This window comes from Cherax quadricarinatus, chromosome 61 (assembly GCF_038502225.1).
Source record: "Cherax quadricarinatus isolate ZL_2023a chromosome 61, ASM3850222v1, whole genome shotgun sequence".
NCBI classification, from domain to species: Eukaryota; Metazoa; Arthropoda; class Malacostraca; order Decapoda; family Parastacidae; genus Cherax; species Cherax quadricarinatus.
Genome location: NC_091352.1, coordinates 21,240,024 through 21,254,478, shown reverse-complemented (window position 1 = coordinate 21,254,478; position 14,455 = coordinate 21,240,024). Strand labels below are relative to the sequence as shown.

The following is a 14,455-nucleotide window of genomic DNA, read 5'->3' as shown; positions in this document are numbered from 1 at the left end:
AGACGGCGTCACCGGTGGGCAAAAACACTAGTGGAAGAAGGTCAAAGAATTCCCTGTTTCAAGATCTCAAGAAATTACCATGTCAGACTATTATTTAAACTTACACTCCTAATCTTCCATCTTTCTTCTCTGTACCGAACTAAAGAAGCCAAAGGCTGGCCAGACGTTCCCACAGCAAAGATTCCCAAGTGTTGAAAAGTATCTTATTAATCAACTTGTCGGTTTTCCAGACCATTTATGCAATATTACCAGATGGTATCTGTATATACCAATAGTTGCTTTTCCTTCTTACAATACACCGGAGATGAAAATTTGAAGCCTATAAGATGAGGTGTTCTCGAGTAATTAGGTAATTCATTGGGAGCTACATAATAATCATTATTGTTTAAATATTATTACTGCTAATATTGTTACATGTCATACTAATGAGCTAATATTTACATTAGCATAAAAATCCTAAAAAAAAGATAAATACAGCGTACCACATAAACAGACGCGCAGATTAAACAACACAAAAAGTTGTGGTCTCCTCGATCAATATTCTTGAAAAAAGTATACATTAAAAATGAAAGGAATAAGAGAGAGACAGAGAGTAGAAAACGACATTATTTGGGCTATTAACTCCGGAGAGACAATAACCCATGTAAGAATGATGAATTAAGATATGCATATGGAAATTATTTTGTAGACCTTTCGCCAACCAGCGGCTTCATCAGTACAATACAGGTACATAAACAGAAGACTGTAGAAGAGAAGGTAATCAGTCCTTCAGCCGAGCAGAATTATTTACCGAAGAGGTAAATCAGGTGAGGTAATCAGTTTCTCAGGCAACGAGCAGGTACTGACCACCGTAGTCTTGCTGATCCTGGAGTACAGGCAGGAAGATGAGCACCTATATACTGGAGTCAGATTAAGTGCAGCAGAAATAGGTCATGCCCAAGAATTCAAGACTGGATAGCTTATTTCTGTTGTGGTTCCTGGTTCCTCTGCTAGGATGCAACCCATAAATGTCATCTAACAAACGGGTATCTGCTTACTACTTAGCAAACATGGACAGTACATGTTAAGAGATTTGACCACCTGTAACAAGATTGAACTCGGGTCCAATTGGTTGTAAATTAATCCTGAGTTACGAGATACGTTAAGTACATAGAATTATTTGTGTGAAAGTAATGATCTGGCACCAACATATTCTTACAAACATAGCACAAGAGACTTTAATGTGCGTCATACCACTCTCTCCAGTACGTTAAATTTTCTGAAATAGCAGCATCATTCAGCCTTTTCGGTACTCGAGAAACCCCTGCTCAAAATCAGTCTTAGTCATAACTCTTACTCTCATTATTTCTAGCTAAAAGTCTAGTTCTGCTTCTTAGAAACGGCAAACGCATCTGTGAAAATTCTTAATAAATTTTCCATTCCTCATCCATCGATTTTGTATCTTGTATCTCACACAAGCACAGAATTATACTTGACAACACTTATTAATGCACTCGGTATTTCCAGTAATTATCTTTCACTGGCAACTTTATCGCTAAAGGCACACTCATAATAAACTTTAAATTAGTTCCACTTTACTCTCTCTATTTCTAGGGTCTCTGCGTTTCTCACGATCAATAGGTTAGCTGTTAGCTTTTACATGAGATCATAGGCCTAGAGGACTACTGCCTACTACCTAATGTTAGGCAGGTCCTACTCGCCCATCCATTAGCACCGCGGAAAATAGTTCTCACTGAGATTACTGACATCTGCTACACCGCCTTTTCATTTTTCTAGATACACCGTCTTCGCTCCAATATTCTTACTGCCATTGACACACGTTATAAGTACACGGAGTGAAAGCTTGACCAATAAAACCTTGTCCTGTAACGTGTCTTTTCTTCCTGGTGTCTTGTAGCGCTACTCTACATCGCCGGCACCACTCAACCAGTCATCTTAGGAGACAATTTTAATATTGTCGGTAAGTCTACCAACATTATGTTAGGTGAAAGGACACAAGTACACCTAATGAGACATTTTATTGTTGTAACGTTTCGCTCTCCAGGATCTTTGTCGAGCCATTACATACAGGGACACAGAGGGTGTAAATAAGTATTAGAGTGAGATGTAAAAGCGTAATATAACTCGTAGTAGCTATGTGATAGCAGGTTTTATTGTCTTGAAGACTATTCTTGCTAATACTTCAGAGATGACGAAGCTGCATTGTTATTTTTCTGTTTGTGTTAGAAATGGCGATTAAGGACGATTCAAGTCATTTAAATCTGTGGAAATTGGGTTATTTAATCACAAGGTACGTGTGTCCTTTTATTTAATATCTTATAGGACACTTGTACAACCTTTGGGTATCTTCACTTTAAAATAAAGATACCCATATATTGTCTTTCTTCTAAACTATTTATTCAGAATCACCTTATGCCAAGAACTCGTATCAGATTTTTTCTTGATTAAACCAAAACAGCCGTGTAGCAAAGAAAGTGTTCTGGTCTCATACAGGTATATTAGCAGACGTCCGTATCTTATGGGCATTTCCGGTTTCCCACTAATTACCCATCTTAATTTCAATGCCAATTAGTAACCCTTTCCACAGTTAGTGCTGCTCTTAAACCTCCAGCAAATTTTCCTGGTAACTTACCAATTTTCGTCCTTCCGTAAGATCTTTCCATTTCAAATCCCATTTCTAAATCGTCCCTCGTGCACGCTAATGACAATGACAAGCTCTTTTCTCTTTACCTCCAGTCAAAAGTTTACATTGTGCTAATCATTCTTTATACTAGTGAAAAAGTTATTCACTGTGGATGTTACACGTGCATTACTAGTCCTTAAATTTCAGTACAGATCATTAATAAAGGGATACAACCGCAATTTCCCAGCATTTTACCACTGTAAGAACTAATTCCTAATTACTTGTCCTCAGGTTAATCTCACACGGGTGGTTCATCTTGGCCGCTGGTAAGTAAGTTTATTCAGGTATATACAAATAGTTACATCGATTATATGGAACGGTTTTTGTAAGCTTAAGTTGGCGCCGAGGGTTCTCGAATTAGTGTACAGATTCGTCATGGGAATTTTAGCATCAAAATCGGTTTTAAGCAGGATGGGTTTGGTAAGGGAGGCGAATTGCTTACGTTGCGGTCTAGAAGAAACTGTTTCATGCGGTTTATTTTTGTGAAACATTGGAAGAGGTTCGTACGTGTTTGGGGAGGGTTTTAGGGTTTCTCAGTGGGGGAAGAGCAATACTGTACGTGGTGGCTGATTTCCTATATATTTCATGGGGTATGAGGGAAACCGAGGGAGCAGTTAGGGTTAAGGTGATTGCAGCGGGTATTTATAGAACGTCTTGTAGGAATAGACTTCTTTATGGTGGGAGGTGGGGTACCGTTTTCCCTGCAAGTTATAGAAGTCTTACAGTACAGTGGTTATTGCAACTGAGGGGGTGGGGGGTAAGGCAGCAAGGGGTTGGACTCATCCTGTGGTAGCACCCTAAGGTATGTTCGGAACTTTATGTGGAAGGCGGGAGTTAATGAGTTGCGTGTTTTGTGGTTGTGGTAAGTTACGTGCGCTTGAGAGTGTATTGATGTGATGGCGTTGTGCGACTGAGATCTTGATTTGTTAAATAACAAAAAGGCACAATACCGTGACTGGAACGATACACAAATAACCCGCACATAAAAGACAGAAGCTTACGACGACGTTTCGGTCCGACTTGGACCATTGACAAAGTCACACAAACAGAGGAGGAGCAGGACGGCTATATATAGGCAGGAAGAGGTGGAGGTAGTAGTAGTGGTAGTAGTAGTAGTGGTAGTAGTACAAGAATTGTGTGACTTTGTCAATGGTCCAAGTCGGACCGAAACGTCGTCGTAAGCTTCTGTCTTTTATGTGCGGGTTATTTGTGTATCTTGATTTGTTCGAAGTCTGGTCATTAAATCTAAACAAGACAGACAAAACTTAATATTTCGGTATATGCTTTTCCTTTTGTGAAACTGGACCAGTTCTCGACTATGGCCGGGATTGTACCTCTTCTTTTGCTGATGTTTTTGGTGACGTAGTGATGTCTGTTGGGTCTTTCTCGGGGTCCTCTGTCATGTAGTACACAGATGTCATGCTGATATCAGCACCAATAGTTTAGTGATTAATTGCCTTTTTAGGGAATTATTATAAGCATTTTAATTGGTGTGTGAGAAAAATATTGTCTTAAGTTATCCTCTTGTAAAACGACCACCATATGAGGTTGGTCGTTAATTTTTCTGACGGAGGGCGCAATATTTCAGCTACATAAGATTGTATCATGTTAAGTAGTTATCTCTAGGAATTTCTCCTATTATGTCACTCCATGAAAGAGCAAACCTTATTGTTCTGGGAACGTAGAAGTTGTCATCGCTAGTTTTTTTTTTTTTTCGGGGGGGGGGGGGGGGACGTGTGTGTCCTATTTTGTCATGTTTGAACCTTTTTTCAGGGGTTTATTACATGTAATTTTATCACTTATGAATGTATATAGGCTATGCTGGTCAAATGAGCACTTTTACTCATTCTCACTTACACCTCTCGAGTTGGACCACCTGGCAAGGGTATACAATTGGGAGAGGCGGGCGCCAAGATTTTGCAAATTAGTTATTTTGTCATATGAACATGTGGGTTCATATTTGATTTGGAAGGCAGGTAGCGGGTTGGTTGGAGTAACGGGTGTTTTACCATGTTGTATGTGCTCATACATTTTAGTTTTGTGAAATGGCTTATGTTAATTGCTAGGGGTGTACTGTTTTGGTTTGTACTGATTTTTTGTGCAATTAGGTTTCAACAACAACAAAAAAAGGGCTATTAACGATTAAAAGTAGATTGATGGTGGCTTTTGTTTTATGTAAATTTTATACGTACATTGTAACATCGTCACATGGGTTCTATACCAGTAAGGTTTGCATACTGGAATATATAAACTGAGTTCAAAAGGTGATTGTGCTCCTAATTAAGGTTTTCAATGGATAGGTGTTAAGGTAATCATGTGTATGGTGTGAAGGGGAACAGTATCTCGACAGGGGGGGGGGGGTGAGTCGAAGTTATCCTAAATTTGACCTAATGGTCCATACACATATGGGTGTTCATAATGATTGTACGTGGTAGTGTTAGGAACTTACAATTGATTCCATGCCATAATATATGTACTTACCTCATGGATTGTATAGTGAAAAGTTTTGTATTACTCGTGAAGTTATTATGATTTTCTGTACCTGATCTATTGTACATGGAGTTTTTAAATAAAATATAAAAAAAAGTTACATAGCTTATCACACATAGAAGCATATGTGTAGAGAACTTAGGATAACCCAGAGTTACTTATTTACATTGGAGTCTTGTCACATAGCTACAGTGCAGGTCAGTGGTTGATATCCTAAAAATAAATCTCGTTTCGTTGAGTAACCAGAGAAGTGTTAATACCACCATACCTGAAAACTGAAACCACAGCAAGCTTTTGTTGTTGCAAACTGAAACCACAGCAAGCTCTTGTTGTTGCAAGACGCTGGTAACAACTACGACTGTCTCGTCCATGAACAACCCCATCTGGCCTTGATTTCTTTTCTCCCTTCCCCCAAACTCTGTCCCACCTCCTAACCTCGGTAGTTCATCCCTCACTCACGTCCTGCCACGCCTACGCAAATTCTTTGGTAACTTTGGGACAAAGTTGGGTATATACATAGGTGGTTTTGATAGGGACCTGCCTTATATGGGCCAGTAGACCTCCTGCATTATTCCACTATTCTTATGGACCAGTAGGCCTGCTGCAGTGTTCCACCTTTCTTATGTTTCTCAGAGCCTCTACCTCTCTGCTCTTTACCCCACTATATCCATCCCTCATTCGCCACTCTCCCACATCTTCAACGTGCAGAACCCTACACCCACACCCTTCACAATTTGGTACTTTAGCTCCCACGCGTTACCTCCTAGATCTTCCAACTTCTTCCAACGCCTTCCCCAGATGTAGTCCATTAATCACTCATGATCCTCTCAGACCCTCGCTTCCCTTATGGTACAGGTTCCCGAATTTCTTTGGGATTTACGTCAAAACAAATTTGTGTACAGCGAAACTACTCACTAGACTTGAAAGTCCACAGACTCCGGAAAACACCTTGGTCGTCGAAAGTCATAAACATACTAACATAATGCACTTGTACTGACTACGAGCAGAGACAATTACTGATAGCGAGATAGGACACTAGGCCAAAAATGACGTGATGGTGGTGTAGACAATGGGAGGTGTGGTTGTCGTGCCGGCTCCTGAGTCAATGCTGTCACTTGCGGTGTTGCCAGCCGCTGGAATCCTTACCCGTTTTGCATTATTACCAAGTTAAGAAATGATCCCTACAAATTAGATTTTAAATTTTATTAAGAAACTAAAAATTATTTGTTTGAATAAATATTACTTTCATAATTTACCTTGCATAAATTTTTGTGCAGTTTTATTTATATGTTTACTGACTCTCTATTATTATCGAGATTTTTATTTTTACCCTATTTGAGGTAATTTACCCCTGGTAAATTACCTAAAATGGTTTCCTTCCGTCTGTTTCGTCAAAAGCCCATCACTCAAATTTCTTTCCCCCAAGACCAGCTACTCTTAACTACACTCTACCCCTTCTTTCCTCTCGGTAGTCCATCCCTCACTCATGACCTCCTAGATCGTCCACCTCCTTCGAGACTCTGTATTCCCACCTCCATCTTCCCCGAACCTCCACCTCTCAGAGACCTTCCCTCCTTCTTCTCTTCTGAACTTTGATTAGATTTCGAGAGAAGTTTTATGGGATTTCCATGAGTCACGGAAAGAAAAAAATTGCATTAACTTTTGCGACAGTTTCATTAGGAATAAATCTTATGGCACTGGCATATACACTTGTGTAAGAAACTCAGTTTATATAATCTCACAGGCATGTACCCCTTCATATATAACCCGAAATCTGTACTCGAATGGGAATGTACTGTTAAATTAATGATTCCGCGTATATAATCTCGCGATCAAGTACTCCTGCATAAAGGACTCAATGTCTATAATTTCACGGAAATGTACTCGTGCGTAAGTATGTCTGCGAAAATGCCCCCAAATCCCTAATAAGATGGCATGTACTCCTTCGTGAGAAATCCAGCTTTATAACACGGGACAAGGAAAAAAAAATGTCGTCTGGCACTGAGGCAAATGCATTCATCCTTTATTAGCTGGAATAAGGCGAATCCAAATTTATAGTCAGAACTAACTCGGCACGTCAGGATTTTTAGTATCGTGTTTTTTTTTTTTTTTTCAGAAATTCTTCATGAAAAATCACACTCAAAATTCTCGCAAATGTCGTATGTGAATACTGTTGAGCTGTAGCTAGCGTGTCACCAACACTTAAAATACATAAGCCTTTTGAAATTACATATGTGGCATGTATTTATTCCGGAATTGTTTAATAAAAATTCTAGTACATTTCAGTCAACATCAAGAAGTCTACAGCACATACATTTTTCTCTCGTAGCAAATCTGTTGTTGTCCAATGTAATCTCTCAGGCTTGTACTTCCGAGTAATTAACCCCGTGTTTATAATCACACGACAATGATTCCCTGTGTACCCATTTCACGGTCATGAGCCCCTGAGTAGGTAAACTCGTCTATAATCTCACGGTCATGAACCCTGGCGTACGTAAATTAATGTTTATAATCACAAGGTCATGGACCCCTGCGTACGTCAACCCATGTCTATAATCTCGCGGTCTTGAACCCCTGCGTACGTAACCTCGTCTATAATCTCAGGGTCATGAAGCCCTGCGAACGTAATCTCGTCTATAATCTCAGGGCCATGAAGCCCTGCATACTTAACCCCGTCTATAATCTAAGGGTCATGTAAAACTGCATCAACATCACAATGTCATAACCTGACGGACATATACGCTTGCGTAAGTCACAACATGTTTGTAATTAGTTCCAACGTGTCCAGATTTATTTAATTACTTCATTTGCATAAAAGTATACAGTTGTTTAATAAATGCCGACTGGTTCCCGCTTTGATGTACTATATGGAACTTTATGCAGCATAATTGTGCTTTATTTGCAGTTATGCAGCATAAAGTCCCGTGCTTTACTATTGTCGTGCTTTATTATCCCATTACATAAAAACATAATACAGAAGGAATACTGAAGCAGGCCTACTGGCCCATGCGAGGCACGTCCAAGTCGCCTACTGGCTTAAGCCACTGACCCATCCTAGTCAGGTCCAGGTCACATCCACTTATGGAAGGAGCACGGCATCAGACCTATTAGCACAAGCTTGTCAGATCCCACTCGTACCCACCCACACCCACTCGTGTATCTATACAACCCATTTTTAAAACTACACAATGTTTTAGCTTCTATGACGGTTCTGTCTTGGCTAGATATTTTTAGCACGCTATTTACATCCCCTTTATTTATTCCTGTTTCCCATTTATACACCTCAATCATGTCCTTCCTAATTCTACGCCTTTCTAGAGAGTGCAGATTCAGGGCCCTCAGTCTATCCTCATAGGGAAGATTTCTGATACATGGGATCAACTTTATCATCCTCCTTTGTACGTTTTCCAGTTCATTTATAACTATTCAGTAATACGGTGACAAAAACTGTGCAGCATAATCTAAATGAGGCCAAACCAAGGATATATAGAGTTGTAGAACAACCTGATGACTCCTGTTATTTATGCTTCTTGATATGAAGCCAAGGATTCTGTTAGCTTTATTGCGAACACTTATGCACTGTTGTCCTTGTTTTAGATTACTGCTAACCAGAACTCCTAAATCCTTTTCGCAATCAGTAATATTAAGATATACATTATTTAGTTTATATGTGGCATGGCTATTTTTCTGTCCAACGTTTAAAACTTTGCATTTGTCTATATTAAACTGCATCTGCCACTTCTCCGGCCACTGCATCAGTCTATTCAAATCTTCCTGGAGTGCTCTAATATCCTCATTAGAATGAATTGGACGGCCTGTTATGGTGTCATCAGCAAACTTGTTTGTCACTGTTCATTCCCTCATCTATATCGTTTATGTAAATTGTGAACAACAGAAGGCCCTGTGGAAATCCACTGGTGAAACACCCCCACTCTGATTTTTCCCCATTTATGTCAACAACGCCTCTACCCAGGAAATTTTTTTTCCTATTTCCTCAATAGCCTTTGATGTGGAACTCTATCCATACTCTCCTGAAGTCCATATGATCTACCTCCTAAAATACCTTGGTGAAAAAAGTTGGTAGATTCATAAGGTAGGAACGCTCCTTTGTAAAACCGGTCTCATAGGCACATTTGGTTTGTGGGTCTTCGGTTGGTAGGGACGAGGCGCAAGTGCTTTTTGCCTTCTGATTCCCTGAGTATGCAGCTCTTGCGCCTCGTCCCTACCAAACCCAAGTTAGCCAGGATTAGGGTTGGTAGGAACCCATAAACCTAATGTGCCTAAGAGACCGATTACATCTGGTATTAGTAGCGCCTCACACAGGCTAGCAGGGGATTTGGCGAAATATTTATCGAAACTTCACCAATGTTCCAGTTGATCAAGCCATTGATCTTCTTCGCAAAATGATTAACGATGATACATAGTTACCTGTACCTTGTCAGGATTTTGTGAACCTTTTTCGAACTATGTGCTCGTTATAACTGTTATAGGTTCGAAGGCAATAAGTATAAACAACTATTCGGGTTAGCCATGGGCTCACCCCTGAGTGCAGTACTATCCAATTTACATATGAAGGACCATTATAGTCCAGACGGATCCTCAATTACGTTGGTCATTGTACCCAAAAATCCAGTTTTCCGTGACATCAACACCATCAACACTCTGTAACCTACCATTAAATTTACACCAGAGGAGGAGAAGGATAACCATTTACCATTTCTCGACGTTTTCTTACTGATGAAAACAAACTTTCTTTTAGAGTCTACCGTAAACCTACATACAAGAACGATCTTCTACATATCTTCTCTGACCATCACACCAGAACTAAGAGGAGTAGTTACAGGCTTCTTTCTGAGAGCCTACAGAATTTCCAGTCCACAATTCCTCGAAGAATGCACATACATCACATTCTTTTAGTTCACTACACTTCCCCCTACACTTCACACGTGACTCCAGGAAACGTGCAGCACGAATCAAGTCGAAGAAAAGCCTCCAAGTTAGGGTCAGCGACGTTGCAACTAACGTTTCAAGAATTTTTGACAGAAAATTACTTAAATATCCACCAGCTCTTCAACTATTATTAGAAACTTTGTATAAAAAACCCAAGAATGACTCTGGCACGAGTGCAAGAGTATACACCATACCAAGTGGGGTGTGTGACAGTGTATGTGGGGGAAACAGCCAGTTCTCTGGACATTAGGATCAGAGAACACAAAAATGCTTGCAGCAATGATGACCGCAAAAATGCGTGTGTTCTATATATACTAGTCTATCCTTATGAGATTCAGTGAGGCTAGACTAGCAATCAAGGAAGACTATTTAAGATTACCATAGTGCATACAAGCTACCCTTATTGTAGTTGGTAACACTATCCATCAAAAATCCGGTAGTTACACTATCTGATTGCTGATCAACAGGATATTACCCATTCTGGAGACTACTGTAACATGATGTCAATAGGTGCTTCTCTAACCCAACAACGTCTCACCACTACTATTACTACTACTACACTACTAGTGCTACCCACGCAACATTTCACCTGACTCCTGCCACTACACATACACGTCGTCTTAGTTGTCTCTCACAGTCTCTGTATTAGGGCTGAAGAAGCCACTCGTGGCGAAACGTTTCCTTTAATAAATGCCTGAACTGTACATAAGTGTCTTTCCTCTGTATTCGACTGAACAAGCTGCTGGTCGGCGAAACGTTCCCACAGTAAAGACACCCAAATGTCTAATTCATCATCCTGCTGTTTCTCTCACCCGTTTATCAACACCTTACAAAACATTAGCGGACTTTGAGCCATTACACCACTTTATGCAGCATTACGTCACTTTTTGCAGCATTACGTCACTTTATGCAGCATTACGTCACTTTATGCAGCATACTTTGCACTGACTTAATTCAGCATTCCACCGAAGCCAAATCGATGGAAAATAATTGCTGGGAATTAATTAAAATTCCCCGACACACATATTTGTTGCTCCTGAAATGATTTGGAAAAAAAGTTGATCTAGTTCATGAACGATAACATTGTGTTGTTGTTATTATTATTGTTTATTTTTTGCTTTTTTTGTTGTTGGTATTGTCATTGAGTTTTTTCGTTGTTATTTTGTTGTTTTTGGCCATTTAATATTTTTAATTTTTGTTACCATTGCCATTGTGTTGTATTTGTTGTTGTTGCTATTGTCTTTGTATTTGTTGTTGTTGCTATTGTCTTTTTGTGTTTGTTGTTGTTGCTATTGTCTTTTTGTGTTTGTTGTTGTTGCTATTGTCTTTTTGTGTTTGTTGTTGTTGCTATTGTCTTTTTGTATTTGTTGTTGTTGCTATTGTCTTTTTGTGTTTGTTGTTGCTATTGTCTTTTTGTATTTGTTGTTGTTGTTTCGTGGTTTTTGATGCTTTTGTTTTTAATCCTGTATATCTGTTATTTTTGTTTTCGCTATTGATTTTTGCTTTTGTTTTGGATTTATTTTAATGCTGTTTTCTTTTAATTGTTGTTACAATTACAACTCGTTGTAATTGTAATTTTTCTTAGTTATTGCTATTGTTGTTGATGCTATTGTTCTTACTGGAAAGCATTCAACCTGAAGGAGCCATACGACTCCTGGTGAATGAGACATAATCAGGTGTGATCCACCACAGGGCAGCTCTGATTCCTCAAATCAAGAACCCTTCAGCAGCATAAAGGTACCCCCCCCCGAGTCCAAGGTACAGCATGAAGTAACAGCATATGCTGTCTCGTATGCTGAAAATGGCGTAAAATACCGACAAGTTGATTAAGACACAAGTGTTACAGTTGGGTATTTTTATTGACGAAACTTAAAGCCTACATAGTAGGCTTCAAATGCTGCCTCTGTATTTAACAGAAAAAGCCTACTGTGTAGGCGAAGCGTTTCAGGAGTAAATATACTGTTGCACAGGTGTGTTATTAAGTTGTGATGTTGCAGTTGATGTCTAAGTGACATCACAGTCAATTATCAACTTGTATACCGACGTGTATTTACATGAATATATACAAACAATATCTGTTATCCCATTTTCATGTGTATGTTGTGCATATGTAATTACACTGAATCAGTTTATTTGTGTATGTGTATACGTAGTATATGTAGTAATAATTAGTATACACGTAACAAAGAAAAATGGAAGATGTTAGTTGTGAGAGAAGTGACACTGTAACCGTTGATGACACATTGCTGCAGGAGATATGGTGTAGATAAATGGTATACAATACAGACAAAATGGAGAATTACTCAGAAATAGAATTAGAGCACCATAGTCTATGGTGCTCTTCACCAGCTTCAAGGCTGAGGGACTGATTCCATACTTTTGTACATAATTCTTCACATTGTTTTTGTATTCTATTGATAGCCACTGCTGGGCGAAACGTCTTCAGATGAAGATACCCAGATGTTGCACATGTCTAATTCTTCAGTTGATATGACGTTGCAGAAGTTGATATATATTGTAGGCATTGATTCGTTGAAGACGATATCTTGCAGCCGTTGATATCTTGCAGCCGTTGATGACAAGTTGTTTCAACCGTTGGTGGCAAATTGCTGCGGTTGATAACTAGTTGCGATCACTGATGATGATTTGCATCTCTTGATGACAGGTTACATCAGCTGATGAAATTTTGCAGCATGCTGACAGCTGCAGCAGTTGACATCACGCTGCAGTAGTTGATGACATGCTCCAGCCACTGGCGTCATGCTGCAGGCATTGATGACATACTGCAGCAGTTGCTTACGTTCCTAACGTCGTTGTAATGCTAGAGGCGTCGATAACATGATACAGTCGTTGATGACCCATTCGGGTTATTGATGATATACAGAAGCCGCTGATGACATATTGCATAAAATTTCTAGGTTAGGTTATGAGACAATGCAATATCCACTATAACCACAACCACCACCACGGTATATCAGTGGTATACTATACCGACATGATGAATGTGAAACATGTAAAACATCTGGGTATTTTTACCTGTAGACGTTTCGCCATCCAGTGGCTTTATCAGTACATTACATGGACACAATGTGAAGGCTAGGAGCAGGTGATGGGCACCGTAGTCTTGAAGAAAATGAAGCAAAAATAGGAAGATTAGTGCTTATATCTTGGAGTCAGAGGAGATGCAGGTGGGACACCCCAGTGCAAGTAGGTCGTATCTAAATGTTTGTCCAAGAGTAGCATCTAGGTTGTGATGTCCTCTGTAGCAAGATTCTATGGGAAGTGCCGACAGACAGATTTAAGAGTAGCTGTCAGGAGCATCAACACAGACTTTCTCTAGCCTCTCATCAGTTTATATCAGTCAGCTCTGGGACTAGCTTCGTTAGAAGACTGTTTCTCGCCTTCTTTACATGTTTTATCAGACGTGGGTTCCAAGATATTCCTGATATAAGCTGTATATCATATAAGCTGTATATGATGTATATGATATAAGCTGTATATGACATATAGCTTATATCAGGAATATCTTGGAACCCACGTCTGATAAAACATGTAAAGAAGGCGAGAAACAGTCTTCTAACGAAGCTAGTCCCAGAGTTGACTGATATAAACTGTGATGAGAGGCTAGAGAAGCTAAACCTGATGACACTAGACGACAGAAGCACCAGAAGGGACATGATTACGATATATAAAATACTGAGAAGAAATGACAAGGTAAACATAGCGAATGTTTGAGAAACGGATCTCGGGTACACGAGGTCACAGCTGGAAATTAAGAGAATAGACGAGTCACAAGGATGTTAGGAACTGAGTCTTTAGTCGTAGAGTGGTAAGGAAATGGAACGACCTAGACTAGCGTTTCCCTGGAACCCTAGATGTCGCCAGGGGTTCAGAAATAGTGGTAAATAGGCTATTGATTAGCCTACTTATCAAAATAAACAGAGTACAGCTTTTGTGAATAAAGTCAGTGTCTGTGGAAATACTAAGGAAACAAATTACTTGGTAGCAGAAATTATTGCACCGATAAGGAAAAGTCACACTATAGTGGGTAAAATGCTGAGACAAGATGCAGTACGAGAAATTGACAGTACAATAAGCCGATGTATTGGTGACATGTCACATGACGCTGAGAGGCTTTGTGTGATAAACTGAAAAATAGCAGTTTCTCTATCCAGATCGATGAGTGACGAGATCTTACCGATAAATGTGACGTTGTAGTTTTTGTAAGATTTGTTAATGATACAATTCAAGAAAACTTTTGTTGCTAAAAGCTGCCTGAGACAAGCAAAGGAAGAGATAAATTCAGTATTTTTCCTCATATCTGGAAACAAG

At 39.5% G+C, this 14,455-nt stretch overlaps 1 protein-coding gene across 1 annotated transcript in view; it reads right to left on the bottom strand.

Moving 5' to 3' along the window:
- LOC128699483 (neuronal growth regulator 1-like) overlaps positions 1–14,455 on the bottom strand; it is an 824,012-nt gene that overhangs the window by 203,786 nt on the left and 605,771 nt on the right. The window lies entirely within an intron of this gene.